General features: G+C 40.9%; 1 pseudogene across 1 annotated transcript; it reads left to right on the forward strand.

Moving 5' to 3' along the window:
- The first annotated feature begins 11,118 nt into the window (after positions 1–11,118).
- On the forward strand, positions 11,119–13,111 carry LOC309816079 (large ribosomal subunit protein eL32-like; annotated as a pseudogene). The gene is made up of 3 exons: positions 11,119–11,127; positions 11,472–11,955; positions 12,920–13,111. The product of its transcript is annotated as a large ribosomal subunit protein eL32-like (transcript).
- Positions 13,112–16,339: the final 3,228 nt, after the last annotated feature.

Consider the following 16,339-nt stretch of genomic DNA (forward strand, 5'->3'; position numbering starts at 1 on the left):
TGGGCAGGCACGGCTCAGCCCTTTCCTCTCACTTTTCTTTTACGTGATCCTAACTTCCTACACTTAAGATTTGCCTGTCTGTAACAGAGCATGTGTCCTTAACAGTTTTTGGCCGGGGGTCAGCTTAGGGCCCGTGACACTGTCCTGTGATGAGACATGAGTTGTCCCATCATGGCTTGTGATTCTGATTGGGTAAATCTGTCTAATTCAGGGGTGGAGTTGGCAAATCTATCTAATTCAAGCAGAATAAGCTATGTTTTCTCAGAAGAGCTTTATTTGTAATAAAGGAGACATTTAACTTTTAAAGAAGTTTTGATTTTTGAGAGATTTTAGGCTTATAGGCAAGTTGCAAAAAATAGTACAGAGAGTTCCTAGATACCCTTTGTCCAGCTTCCCCTAATGTTAATATTTTATGTAACCACAGGACAGAGATAGAAAGCAGGAGATCACAGTACATTACAATAAACTAACCCACAGACCATTTTTGAATTCATCAGTTTTTCCACCAATCTTTTTCTGGTCCAGGATCCAATCCAGGATTTCACATTAAAAGAGACATTTTGGGGCTTCCCTGGTGGTGCAGTGGTTGATAGTCCGCCTGCCGATGCAGGGGACACGGGTTCGTGCCCCGGTCCGGGAGGATCCCACATGCTGCGGAGCGGCTGGGCCCGTGAGCCATGGCCGCTGAGCCTGCGCGTCTGGAGCCTGTGCTCCACAATGGGAGAGGCCTCAACGGTGAGAGACCCACGTACTTCAAAAAAAAAAAAAAAGTGACATTTTGATCTCCTGCTGCCTGGTTCCTGCATCTATGTCTTAACCGGTTGTATATTCAACTGAGAAAAAGCTGGGGGATGGGAGTTATTTATCAGTCAGCCTTGTCTCCCAGCACCTCCCAATGTTGAATCTTTCTAGAATTCTGTGGTGTGAAGAGATGAGTTCTTGTCTTCTTCCCGACGTTCTCCACTATGGTACTTTCTACCTTCTCCCTTTGACTCACTCAGTTGCCTCAAGTCCACATCTTTTCCAGCTTCCAGAACTTTGTTGCTAACTCTCTTCTGCTCTTGTCTGCCCTCGTGTTTCCTGTGGTTTGCTTTTTGGGTGACTTACACTCTTGCCCTCAGTCTAGGGTCAGTTGCCAAGCCCCACCCATGCTCTGAGAACTTGAGGGTTAATAAATTCTTATTCCTTTAATATTATTATTGGTTGGGTTTTAGAAAGAAGCAGCAATAAATAATAGTTTTAATTTCCTTGTTTAATTAGAATCTGACCCTTGATATATAATCCCCAATTTGTACATTATTTTTGCTTTTCAATGGAAAACCTCATTTAAATACTTCTAATGACTCTTGTACTTAACTGAAGCCCTATAGTCACTTTTTTTTTTTTTTTTTTTTTTTTGCGGTACGTGGGCCTCTCACTGTTGTGGCCTCTCCCGTTGCCGAGCACAGGCTCTGGATGTGCAGGATCAGCAGCCATGGCTCACGGGCTCAGCCGCTCCGCGGCATGCGGGATCCTCCCAGACCAGGGCACGAACCCGTGTCCCCTGCATCGGCAGGTGGACTCTCAACCACTGCGCCACCAGGGAAGCCCTAAAGTCACTTTTAAAGCAAAACCATGGCAAGATTAAGGAAAAATTCGGTAACTTTAAAACTAATTTTAGGTATATCTATTGTTTGTAATCAAACACATGTAGGCCCCGATTAGAATGCTTTTTGTGGCTTACCTTGAATTTCTTAGCTTGGAATCAAAAGACCCATGCCCAGGGATGGGTCTTATCCTTTAGGCTTGGCTGGCATCCTGGTGCCTGCAGCTACTCAATGCTCAGAGATCAACTGTAGGTCTCTCCTAGTCACCTCTTCCTTCAGTTTCTAAAAAGGAAGAATTGCTGGAAGGAACAAACACTATCTTATCTTTGGTTCCCAGTTTCCAACATTTTCCTATCATTTTCTTACACCCAACTGAAAAGGAGGAGTGAGATTATGGCTATGTTATACTTTTTTTTTTTTTAATTTACATATTCTCTACAAGACATACTTCTGCTTTTTTTTTTTTTTTTTTAAAGAAGATGTTGGGGGTAGGAGTTTTTATTTATTTATTTATTTATTTTTGCTGTGTTGCGTCTTCGTTTCTGTGTGAGGGCTTTCTCTAGTTGTGGCAAGCAGGGGCCACTCTTCATCGCGGTGCGCGGGCCTCTCACTATCGCGACCTCTTGTTGCGGAGCACAGGCTCCAGACGCGCAGGCTCAGTGGTCGTGGCTCACAGGCCTGGTTGATCCGCGGCATGTGGGATCCTCCCAGACCAGGGCTTGAACCCGCGTCCCCTGCATTAGCAGGCAGATTCTCAACCACTGCGCCACCAGGGAAGCCCCTATGTTATACTTTTCAATAAAGTATTTGGCTATCCTTAATTACTTTTCCTTAAAAGTAATCAGGTTCTCTACGTTTACAGTATTTATAAGAAGAGTAAAACATTCTCTTCCTATCTCTTATATTAAAAATTCACCTTGATACAGCTATTTCTTGTCTTTATACTTTTGCTTTTTATTTTAATTTACTATTTATTTATTTATTATTGAGGTATAGTTTCTTTACAACATTATATAAGTTTCAGGTGTACAACATAGTGATTCACAATTTTTAAAGATTATATGCCATTTATAATTATTATAAAATATTGGCTATCCCTGGGCTGTACAATATATCCTTGCAGCTTATTTATTTTATACATAGCAGTTTGTACCTTTTAATCCCATACACTTATCTTGACCCTCTCCTCTTCTTCCCACCCCCCACTGGTAACTACTAGTTTGTTCTCTATATCTGTGAGTTTGCTTCTTTTTTGTTATATTCACTAGTTTGTTGTATTTTTAGATTCCACATGTAAGTGGTATTGTACAGTATTTGTCTGTCTTTGTCTGACTTATTTCACCAGGCATAATACCCTCCAAGTTCATCTGTGTTGTTGCAAATGGCAAAATTTCAGTCTTTTCTATGGCTGGGTAGTATTCCATTGTATATATATACTATATCTTCTTTATCCATTTGTCTGTTGATGGACACTTAGGGTGCTTCCATATCTTGGCTATTGTAAATAATGCTGCTATGAACATTGGGGTGCATATATTTTTATATTCATAAATAATGTGCTATATTATTTGTTGTATAGTTAAAAGTTGCATCCATGACTTTCTCATAGGGTGGAAGGTGAGGGATGGGAATGGGGGTGGAGAAGGGAATGTAGGGGACAGCTTCCTTGACTGAGATGCTTTAGTTCTTAAAAGATTAAGATCTGGAGCACATATGACAAAATATTAATGTTAATTTTGATGGGTGGAAATGGGTGTTTATGACATCATTGTTATTCTTTGGCATTTTAAAAATAATTTTTTCAAATTTATAACCATTTTTTTTATTTTTATTTTTATTTTATTTTATTTTATTTTATTTTTTTTTCTTTTTGCGGTATGCGGGCCTCTCACTGTTGTGGCCTCTCCCACTGTGGAGCACAGGCTCCGGACGCGCAGGCCCAGCAGCCATGGCTCACGGGCCCAGCCGCTCCGTGGCATATGGGATCCTCCCAGACCGGGGCACGAACCCGTATCCCCTGCATCGGCAGGCGGACTCTCAACCACTGCGCCACCAGGGAGGCCCATATAACCATTTTTTTTAAAGCTGGATGTAGCTTGATTTTACTGGGAATCACAGTGACTACCTGGTCTGTCATTTGAGAATGAATCATCTTCCATAAGTGAAAGGATTGTATCCAACTAAAACTTAACTTTTAGGTGTAAATGTTATTTCCTAGGCCGTGCCTACCTTGGTAGACCTTGGGATGGTAGAAACAATAATTACAAAGCAGTACTTCTATGTATCTGTTCTCACTTGGTCTGCAGAAATTTCAGCCCTCTCAAATTTGGTAAAATGGTCTAGAGATCTCTAGGAAATGTCTGTGTCATAAAAACTTCAAAACCATCTCCTGTCCTGGCTAGCTACAATAATGACTCCAGGTATGGCAGATGTCTTACTCAGCTGTGTCACCAGTGTCCACCCAAGGCACCAGAGCTTCCAATGTTCTAGTTGCTTGGTGATTCTGGCAATGAGGGCACTGACCTCTGTGCCCTTGAAATCTAGGTCATTGAATCGATCACCACCCCTGGTGACAAGGTGTACAGAGCTGCTGCTACCAACACCTCGCCATCACTGGCTCTAGTGTGGCTGATGTTTCATAGTCTGAAGGTCCCATGGAGGCTTCAGAGAAGGAATTATTTTGGCTCTTATTGGTGCAACCTGTGGTGGGTGTGGGCTGGAGGACAGTCTGAGCGACAGTCACCTGCTATGCTCTCATTCACTTCTCTCTTCCAAGATTGGGCCATTGACTCTGTTATTAGAATGAGTTTTTTCCTGGGAAGAACCTTGATCATCATTTAAATAGACTCCTGGTGAGCCTGTCCCACTAGTCCCTGTGCAATATCAGGATAGTAGAATAGATTCGAGGTGAACACACCTTAGACTCAAACTGGGGCTCTGTTACAGGTTCTAAAGCATGTATATATATATATATATATTTTTTTTGCGTTATGCGGGCCTCCCACCACTGTGGCCTCTCCTGCTGCGGAGCACAGGCTCCAGGCGCGCAGGCTCAGCGGCCATGGCTCACGGGCCCAGCCGCTCCATGGCATATGGGGTCCTCCCGGACCGGGGCACGAACCCGCGTCCCCTGCATCGGCAGGCGAACTTCCAACCACTGCGCCACCGGGGAAGCCCCTTAAAGCATGTATATTTTTAAAAACATGGTTAAAAAGGGACCTTACCTAATATGGGATATTTACCATCCTGACTTTAGAAATTATTTTTATTATTCTAATGCAGGCAGCAGCAAAATAATGTCCTGGGTCTCTGAGAGTCATCTTTAAAATCAAAGCATAGTAATGACTTTAGAATATATGCAAAACAGGACTCAAATATAAATATTGCTCAGGTCCAGAAGCAGGAAGTACAATACAAAACTGGCTCTATTAGTATGTCCAAAAGCTATTATGAGTTAAATTTGGTTAATATGTTATAAGAAAAAACATGTCAATCAGAAAAGGAGGTAGATGATCAGTGATGGAAGTCCGCAAAGTCACAGAGGGAGATTTGCCATTACATCCCAGCTCTGCCCAAGAGAAGTTCTCCTGGCCAGTGGACTTCATCTGTCTGGGGACAGGAACAGCATTTTTGAAGTGATACAGCTGGAAAATCCCCACATAGAGCAATCAGTCCCATTAAACGTCAGAACTTAAAGCCAAGTACTGTTTATCTGATTCCATGGTCACTAAGTTAAGAGGGTACAACTCAAGGTCCCTTTGGCAGTTAAATTTCTTGGTTTAAAGACATAATTTGCATTTAGATTTATGTACTAGTCTTTTGCAGTCAAGGTTAATTTGAGTACATCCATTGAAGAACGATCTACTTACTTTCAGATTGTGAAAAAAATCAACTAGTTGAGCTTGCAAAGTTGAGAAAAAGATTCTGGAGAACTATGAATTCACTGAAGTGCCAACATGAGGATTCTTGGTAGTAAACTCCCACCTTGGTAGCACTCTACCATGGCAGATAGCCCGCAACAAAAGTAATGCAATTACATTAGAATACTTAGAATACAGAAAAGAATCAGTCACAATTTCACCGATATTACAGTTTTGATGTTACCGTTAATTTTGTGTGTATTTACATGTAGTCATTGTGTGTGTGTGTGTGTGTGTGTGTGTGTATGTGTAAGTGTGTATTGTATATGTAATTTAGGTCCTGGCTTTTTTTTTTAATTAAAATGGTAAATTTTATTTTTTTTATTCATTTTTAAATTTATTTTTATGGAACTTTATTGTATTTATTTTTTATACAGCAGGTTCTTATTAGTTATCCATTTTATACATATTAGTGTATACATGTCAATCCCAATCTCCCAATTCATCCCACCACCACCCTGCCACTTTTCCCCTTGGTGTCCCTATGTTTGTTCTCTACATCTGTGTCTCTATTTCTGCCCTGCAAACCGGTTCATCTGTACCATTTTTCTAGTTTCCACATATATGTGTTAATATATGATATTTGTTTTTCTCTTTCTGACTTACTTCACTCTGTATGACAGTCTCTGTATTCATCCATGTCTCTACAAATGACCCAATTTCGTTCCTTTTTATGGCTGAGTAATATTCTAAAAAATGGTAAATTTCATTTCATTTTAGTTTTTTTATTGAAGTATAGTTGATTTACAATGTGCTAAATTCTTCTTTACAGCAAAGTGATTCAGTTATACATACATATACATTCTTTTTTTAATATTCTTTTCCATTATGGCTTATCATAGGATACTGAATACATTTCTCTGTGCTATACAGTAGGACCTTGTTTATTATCCATCCTCTATATAATAGCTTACATCTGCTGACCCCAACCTACCACTCCATCCCTCCCCCAACCCACTCCCCCCTTGGCAACCACAAGTTTGTTCCATATGCCTGTGAGTCTGTTTCTGTTTCATAGGTAGGTTCATTTGTGTCATACTTTAGATTCCACATATAAGTGATATTATATGGTATTTGTCTTTCTCTTTCTGACTTACATCACTTAGTATGATAATCTCTGCATGTTGCTGCAAATGGCATTATTTCATTCTTTTTTATGGCTGAGTAGTATTCCATTGTATATATATACTACATCTTCTTTATCCATTCATCTGTCAATGGACATTTAGGTTGTTTCCATGTCTTGGCTATTGTGAATAGTGCTGCTATGAACCTAAGGGTGTACGTATCTTTTTGGATTAATTTTTGTCTGGATACATGCCCAGGAGTGGGATTGCTGGATAATATGGTAATTCTCTTTTTAGTTTTCTGAGGAACCTCCATACTGTTCTCTATAGTGGCTGTACCAATTTACATTCCCACCAACAGTGTGGGAGGTTTCCCTTTCCTCCGCACCCTCTCCAGCATTTGTTATTTGTAGATTTTTTTGTGTGTGTGTGGTACGCGGGCCTCTCACTGTTGTGGCCTCTCCCATTGTGGAGCACAGGCTCCGGACACGCAGGTTCAGAGGCCATGACTCACGGGCCTAGCTGCTCCGCGGCATTTGGGATCCTCACGGACTGGGGCACGAACCCATGTCCCCTGCATTGGCAGGTGGACTCTCAACCACTGCGCCACCAGGGAAGCCCATAGAGTTTTGTTTTGTTTCTTTAAAGACACTATTTTTTAGAGCAGTTTTAGTTTCACAACAAGGTTAAGAGGAAGGTACAGAGAGTTCCCATATTCTCCTGCCCGCACACATGCTTAGCCTCCCACATCATCCCCCACCAGAGTTGTACATTTGTGACAATTGATGAACCTGCATTGACTTATCATAATCATCCAAAGTCCATAGTTCACATTATGGTTCACTCTTTTCTTTTTTTTAACATCTTTATTGGAGTATAATTGCTTTACGATGGAGTGTTAGTTTCTGCTTTATAACAAAGTGAATTAGCTCTTAGTGTTGTACATTCTATGGGTTTGGACAAATGTATAATGACATGTTTCCACCATTAGAGTATAATGAAGAGTAGTTTCACTGCCCTAAAATCCTCTGTGCTCTATTTAACCTGTCCTCCCCCTCCTCCATCCCTGGCAACCACTGATTCTTTCACTGTCTCCATAGTTTTGCCTTTTTCAGATGTCATATAGATGGAATCATACAGTATGGAGTCTTTTCAGATTGGATTATTTCCCTTAGTAATATGCATTTAAGGTTCCTCCATGTCTTTTCATGGCTCGATAGCTCATTTCGGTTGTTTAAATTTTTATTGGAGTATAGTTGCTTTCCAATATTGTGTTAGTTTCTACTGTACAGCAAAGTGAATCAGCTATTTATGTCAGAGAATGTTTTGCCTATGATCTCTTCTATAGGTCCTGACTTTTTAATTAAGCGTTTCTTTATGTGTTTCACAAATTTTTATTGAATTGTTATTTTCTAAGTGTTGCTTAGGTGCTGGGTGGATAAAAGCTTTTGCCTTCAAGGAATGTAACTTCTTAAATGAGGGACAGAAAAGAAACAAAAGGAAAGATCTAACAGGTGGCATGTCCGGTGGCAATCAAGGACAGGAAGAGTAAGTAAAGCAATGGAAGGAGGGAGAGAGTGATGGTTATGCTCCAGGATGGGGTGGATCAGGGAGGACTTCTCAGAGGAGGTGACAGTGAATAAAGGTCTCACTCAACTCTCAAGAGGATGCAGTAGTAAATGAAAAGAGGGAAGATCTAGATTGAATAAGACTTGGGATTACTGATGTCTGTTACTAAAAGCCAATTTATTTCTTCAGACTTAGGAGTGGGCTAGATATATTATGGCTATTAAATCTTTATTAGCATTGGCATTTTAGAATATTGGACATATTTATTATCTCAAAATGAAGGCGTGTATATTTGTATGCACATTCATTGGAATAAAAGGGGAAGAGTAATGTGTAAGTGTGAATGCTTCCCTGTAAGAAAGATTCCTCTGGCCCTCCTGAAAGATTCCAGATCTTTCAAGAATCTTACACTCTCGCTGTATATTAAACACTAAAATAAAGGAACCGACTTTAGTGCCGTGACATACTAGGTATAGTCACACTCCTCCAAAGACTTTCCTATCACTTATAAGATTTTCACTTTGTATTCCCCAAATTTGAGTCTAGGTTCATGTCCTTGATAAGGCTTTCACAGTCAGTCAACAAACAGCTGAATCAAATTTATTATGAGGTGATTTTTGACTCTGCTATTTCCTGCTAATCTCTCTTTTACCTAATCAACACTTATCATGCTCATATTATGTGCCAGCTATTAAAGAATTGAGGCCAGAGATGGAAGACAAAATCCCTATCCTGACAGAGGATCATTTCCTCTAGCAGGGGAAACGATCAACATGGCAGGACAGATGCTGTGATGGATGGAGACAGTGCAGGGCGTGGAGAACAGGGGCCTGGGAAGGTGGCCTGTGAGGCCTCTAGGGTCCTCATTTTAAAAGGAGACAGGATATAAAGGACATGTGCCATAATTTAGTTAGCAATTTCCTTATTTGTTGTATATGATGTTTGCTTCTAATTTTTCATTGATATAAAATAGAAGCAATTTCACTTCTAGGTGTATACCCCAAAGAATTGAAAGCAGGGACTCAAACAGATATTTGTACACTAGCACTATTCACAATAGCCAAAAAGTAGAAATAGTAAAAATGCCCAATAATGAACAAATGGATTAACAAAATGCCATATATATATATATATATATGAATATTATTCAGCCTTAAAAAAGGAATGAAATTCTGATGCATGCTACAATATGAATGAACCTTGAAATATTATGCTAAGTAAAATAAGCCAGACACTGAAAGACAAATATTGCCTGGTTCCACTTATGTGAAGTACCTAGATTCGTCAAATTTAGAGACAGAAAATAGAATAGTGGTTACCAGGAGTTGAGGAGGGGGGGAATGGGGAGTTATTGTTTAACGGGTACAGAGTTTATGTTGAGAATGATGAAAAAGTCCTGGAGATGGATAGTCATGATGGTTGCTTGACAATGCAAAAGTACTTAATGCCACTGACTGTGCGCCTAGAATTGGTTAAAATGGTAAATTTTTATGCATGTATATTTGATCACAGCTTTTTTTTTTAAAAAAAGATAAGCTGTGATGACATTCCAGTGTATATAGGAAATGCATATACCCTAATATGTAATACAGATTTCCCAGAATTTGGATTATTTCCTTATTCTAGAACCCAGAAGAAATCTTACTGGATCAGAGTTTATGGCATTTAACAAATATCATCAAATTATTTTGTGAGAACAACTGCGCAAGTTTACAGTTCTCCCAGATACATATACAAGCACTGATCTCATTATTCATATGCCAATCCCTATCCCTGACTAAAGGAAAGAAAATAGTTTTGAAAATTCACAGTACCAGTGAAGAACTAAGCCTCGAGCTTAGGATCCACATTAAATTATAAGTAAAAAAATGGTGCCTTGTTTTAATATGTACTTCTTTATTAGTGAGGTTTATACTCTCTTGGTATCCTTTTTTTAAATCTATTTTTATCTTTATTTTTTTAAACATCTTTATTGGAGTATAATTGCTTTACAATGGTGTGTTAGTTTCTGGTTTATAACAAAGTGAATCAGCTATACGTATACACATATCTCCATATCTCTTCCCTCTTGAGTCTCCCTCCCTCCCACCCTCCCTATCCCACCCCTCTAGGTGGTCACAAAGCACCAAACTGACTCCCTGTACTATGCAGTTGCTTCCCACTATCTATTTTACATTTGGTAGTGTGTATATGTCCATGCCACTCTCTTTTTATTTACTGGATGTATTTCCTATTGTGTGGGTTCTCTGGTTTCTTAGAGTTTTTAAAAATTCACTTCTCGCTTTAAGACAGCTTAGCAAAACACATATACAACAACAGGGTGTTTTAAAAGTGAAGAAAATTGGAGCAGAGGGAAACTAATGGTAGGAAAATAAAATGAAGACAAGGTAAGTTATTGAATATGAAGTTTGCCAAGGGATCTGGCTGGAGGAAGGCAACACATTTGCCAATGAGTTTTCTGGAAGCCAATGGAAAAGAAGAGAAACAAGATCCATAGTTTCATGAACTCAGCCAACATTTTCCTGGTTAACACCACATTCATTCCCGGTATAGACTCTGAAACACATTCTTCCCGTGGGTTCATATGCTAGACTGCATCAAAAATCACAGGAGCGGGCTTCCCTGGTCGCGCAGTGGTTGAGAGTCTGCCTGCCGATGCAGGGGACACAGGTTCGTGCCCCGGTCTGGGAAGATCCCACATGCTGTGGAGCGGCTGGGACCGTGAGCCATGGCCGCTGAGCCTGCGCGTCTGGAGCCTGTGCTCCGCAACGGGAGAGACCACAACAGTGAGAGGTCCGCGTACCGCAAAAAAAAAAAAAAAAAAAAAAAAAAAAAAAAAAAAAATCACAGGAGCAATATTTTCCATCCCCTGTGATTTTGCAAAACATTTTCACTCCCACTCAAGAGCTGGAGTCTATTTTCCCCTCCCCTTCAACCTGGGCTGGCCTTGGGATGGCCGCCCTTGATTAACAGAACATGGCAGAGGTAAGGCTACATGACTTCTGAAGCAAGGCCATCCGTGAAGGGCAACACAGCTTCCCCCCGGCTCTGTCTCCTGGGACAGATGCCTGAGAAGCCTCGAGTCCACCTGTGAAAAGTCTGGCCACATTGAAGCTGCCATACTGTAGCGACCGTGTGTTGGAGATAAAGAGGCGTATCCAATCAGATGGAGCTGCGCCGGGCGGAGGGGAGCCGTCCCTGCTGACCACTGCCGGGGTTGCAGATTCATGAGCAAAAATAAGTTTTGTTTGTTGCTTTAAGCCCCTGTATTTTAGGGAGATTTGTTATGCAGCAATAAGTAACTGCTACAGTTTATTTAAAGAGAATAGAGAAACTTCAGCAGCGCTCTTCCTCGGCGCTGCCTAAGGAGGTGGCAGCCATCTCCTGCTCGGCATCGTGGCCGCCCTCAGACCTCTCTTGAAGCCCAAGATCATCCAAAAAAAAAAGGACCAAGAAGTTCATCTGGCACCAGTCAGACCCATATGCCCAAAGTAAGCAGAACTGGTGGAAACCCAGAGCCATTGACAGCAGGGTGCATAGGAGATTCAAGGGCCAGATCTTGATGCCCGACATGGGTTACCAGAGCAACAAGAAAACAAAGCACATGCTGCCCAGCGGCTTCCGCAGGTTCCTGGTCCACAAGGTCAAGGGGCCTGAAGTGCTGCTGATGTGCGACAAATCTTACTGTGCTGAGATTGCTCGCAATGTCTCCTCCGAGAACTGCAAAGTCATTGTGGAAAGGTAGCCCAGCAGGCCATAGGAGTCACTGGTCCCAACGCCAGGCTGCGCAGCAAGAAAATGAATAGGCAGCTCGTGTGCACATTTTGTTTGTGTTAATAAAACCATAAAACTCAGCCGGAAAACAACAACAACAACAACAAGACCAAAAAACCTTCAGCAACAATCTTTTATAGCATCAGTGTGCCAGACACACATGGGGTCAAGAGCTGTTTTGTCAAGGGCTCTGTAAATGCTGCAGTCGGAAGCCACAGTGCCTATCAGTGGGCTTTGGAAACAAAGCAGTTTGAATGCCTTTGAACTTTCCTGCACATTTTCGGAAACACATGTGTCACTTTTCTTAGCACTATACTTACAGCGTGCTCATAAATAATCTTGAGTACAGACGAATATTGAGAGTTTCTTCTTAAAGACCATTTAACTTTCATAGAGAACATCTTATGTAAAACAGTTTCCTGGTAGAGGCTTATATTTATTTAATGGCAAACTATAGGATATTTTAGACTTTTTTTGATGAAGGATTGAGGTAAACCAGAAATAGATTCCAGATACCTGCTAAGTGCTCAAACCAAATGTGCATAATTCAAATCTATTATTCGAAAGGTAGAGGAGTGTTTGGGAGGTTTTTTTTTTTTTTCTTTTACATCTTTATTGGAGTATAATTGCTTTACAATGTTGTGTTAGTTTCTGCTTTATAACATGAAATCAGTTATACATATACATATGTTCCCATATCTCTTCCCTCTTGCATCTCCCTCCCTCCCACCCTCCCTATCCCACCCCTCTAGGTGGTCACAAATCACCAAGCTGATCTCCCTGTGTGTTTGGGAGGTTTGATTCTCTCTCGTCCCTCTGATTAATGCCGTGGTTAAGCTCCCATGGTTGGCAAGCTTTCCATGGATGGGACCCAAAGGAGGGCGAGAAAATCTGGGTCTACCCAGGCAAATTGTGACTGACTGAAGCTTTACATAGGACCTTTGCCTCCATGGTGCTATTTACTGCTCTACCAGAACTTCCACTGGGTGGCAAATTCCTTTAGGAAAAGGAGGCAGGTCTTACTACAGCTGTGGAAGCTGGCAGAGAGCCAGAAGGTACCCAGCATGCTGTTATCATTGTTAAGAATGTGAGCGTGGACTCGGGGTCCAGAGAGCCTGGGTCTAAATCCTGCTGCTGCCACTCACTGGCGGGCAAACTGTTTAACCTCCCTGTGCTTCAGTTTCCTCCTCTATAGAAATAGGACTGCTCACAAGGGTTAACCGATTTAGAAGTCCCTAGAGCAGTGTGTGGCACAGAAGTGATGTGTCAGCTGTCGCTGCTACCACTGCTGCTTCTACTATTACTGCTACGTATTAGTAATGGGCACCAGTGAATTTTGCTGAGTGAATAAATGAGTGAATGAATGCCACTCCACTGTGTCCTAGATCTTCCCCTTTATGTTTCTGTAATTAAAAAAAATTTTTTTTAAATTTATCTATTCAGCTGTGTCGCGTCTTAGTTGCAGCACTCGGGATCTTTGTTGCTGCGTGTGGAATCTTTAGTTGCGGCGTGTGGAATCTAGTTGCCTGACCAAGGATCGAACCTGGTCCCCCTGCACTGGGAGTGCAGAGTCTTAACCACTGGACCACCAAGGAAGTCCCCTATGTTTCTATAATTTTTCTACTTACTAGCTCCATTTACCATAGTTTTTGAAGACCTCATCCTACCCAGGGCTACTGGACTCTTACATAGCCACAAGCTGAAGATTTGTCCATATACATAATTGGTTTGTTCACTGTTTGGCCTTCCAGAGCTCCAGGGCTCAGGTCCTCTTGTCCCTTCTGAACTTGAGCCTTTCAATGAAACTTCTTATTGTTCATTGTTCATGCACAGTAAGAATATATTTAAGAGTGCACAGAACACCCCCATTTCTGCCAGTTGTTCAGACTTCCCTCTTACTCACATGTCGTTCCTTGTTCTCATTCTTCCCGGATCCCTGATCATTTGCCTCCATCAGTGGGTCATTGATATCCATTTCTCCAGTTTACATGCTTTGATCTGCTCTGTTCAACTTTCAGCTTGTACCCCTTGGGTCTTTTCTGCTCGTCCCCACCTGCAGGCTGCAGATGCTTTGCCTGATTCCTCACCCTCGGGTGACCAGGTCAGCCAGTATGCCCTGACAGTTACACCACAAAGAGCTCTTAATCACACACCTCCAGGCCACCCTCCCGACTTTCAATCCCATCAGGTCTGCAGACCCACCCCATCCCATCTAGAGAGCATTTATCTGAACCCCGCCCATCGTTTAGAGAGATACACTGGAAAACACATTGCATTTCTATCTCCTATTAATAGTGCATTGTGTTTATTTAGCTGTCTGTCTGTTTCCTCTACTTAATATTAAAAGCATTCTGATGGAAAGGATTGTATGTTGTGTTGTATGTGGTGGAGGTTGTATCTGTTGTAGATTTGTGTTCTAGGGTCTTGACATGAATCTCCCTCTTTTGTGGATTCAGGATCTGTTGGTGGAGATGAGTAGAGTGAAAAGTTAACTTGTGGTTGAGTTTTTGTCATGTTTTGTCCAGCTTTGTATCAGCCTGCTTAACACTTACTTGGTTTGCTTGTAGGTTTCCATTGTGTACTAAACAGAGCATTGGCTTGGGGGTCAGAAGACCTTGATTCATGCTTTAATTCCTTGGACAATTCGTTTCAGTTGAGTCTCAGTTTTCTAATTTGTAAGAGTAGGGCCATAATATTTCTCAGAATTGTTTGAGGGTTTAATGCAATAATTCTCACCAGGCTCACTGCTAGTCCATAGGAGGGCTTTGTGAAAATGAGAAAAACGTGTTCCCACATCCAGGCAGACACAGTTTTGTCCCAGGATGTGCGCTTTGTGAGTGGAATGTGATCTATGTTCCCCACACATCCTCTTAGCTGGTGGGATGCCCTGGTACAGAGCTGTGTGCAGAGACTCCACAACTTTTAAAAGTGTAGTTTGTAATGATAAAATGTCATACATGTATTGGGAATTATTATTTATTATAAGTTCCGTTTCTCAGACCCTATCCTATCTATCTGCCTATCTATCTGCCTATCTGCCTATCTATGTATCTATCTATCTATCTATCTATCTATCTATCTATCTATCTACCTACCTACCTACCTATCCATCCATCCATCCATCCATCCATCCATCCATCCATCCATCCATCCATCCATCATTCTTTCTATATATCTATGTATCTCTGTATCTACATATGGCTGCATGGATGTATAGATGTATCTATCTCTCTATCTCCATCCATTTAATCATTCCACCTCTTTTCACAAAGGATTTGAGGTAGCATTGATTAAATTACAGAATCACAGCTAATATTTGCATAGTGCTCTTTCATTGATCTAAATTACTTTATGTCATCCTTATGATGGTCTTATGGGGGGAGTATCCTGTCTCTCACTTTACAGATGGGCTGGTTGGGTCTCAGACACACATAAGAAATGTCGGACTCAGGATGGAAGCCCAGGTTTCTGGTTTATACCCATGTTCTTTTACCAGTATCATGCCATCCAATCTGCTTGTCACTATGATAAAGTACGATATGACAGAACTATTTTTTATTTTCTGTACTATATCTCAAAAATTGGAACTGCTCTTCAGTAACTGAAACTGAAGAAAAATCAACATCTATTATTATAAACACAACAGAGACCTACAGAATTGGTTTTCTCTTGGTTTCTGTACTGTCTCTAGATGTTAGGGAATTTAACTTAATTTCTACGTGAGAGAAGCAGTGCATTCAACCAAAGGGATGTGGAGTACATAGAAATGAGCTAGGCTTAAAAGGGACTCAGATAGCCAGAGGAAAGGCAGAAGAGGACAACATTAATACCTACAGCTTAAGTAATCACTCACATCATTTATTGTGGCTACTGTATGTTGCTGTATAAGTATATCACATATGATCTTATACAAGGGGGATTTCTATAAGAAGTATTATGATTAAACACAAGTGGATTACAGATAAATCTCATACATCCATTTCATATCTCCCTTTGTTACAGGATTTCAAAATGCTTGTGAAACACTAAGGAAATGAAACAATATCTAGCCTCTTATCAAATGAGCAAGAGTATTGCATTGATGGTTATGAGACATAGGAGCAAAGAGGTATTTCAAAATTGCATGTATGCCACTCAGAACCACAACCCTGGGCTTCAGAAATCACCCACTGTTAGATATTATCTTAGAAAAGATGCGTTTCCTTTGACTGTAATTACTCATATAGTTTCAACCTCATTATTATTGTTCAGAGTAAGAATTGTATTTTTTATTTCAGTGATATCAGATTTGGGGAAATATCACAGAGTAAAACTGATCTATTTCCATAATTCTAGGCCTTGGGTATTTTTTCCCACCCCAGAGGATGAAGGTAATGGTTACCACCTCATCCCTGGAAAAATACCAATACCAAGTGGCTTTCAG

This window comes from Mesoplodon mirus (assembly GCF_964341445.2).
Source record: "Mesoplodon mirus genome assembly, chromosome: 2".
Taxonomy (NCBI): domain Eukaryota; kingdom Metazoa; phylum Chordata; class Mammalia; order Artiodactyla; family Ziphiidae; genus Mesoplodon; species Mesoplodon mirus.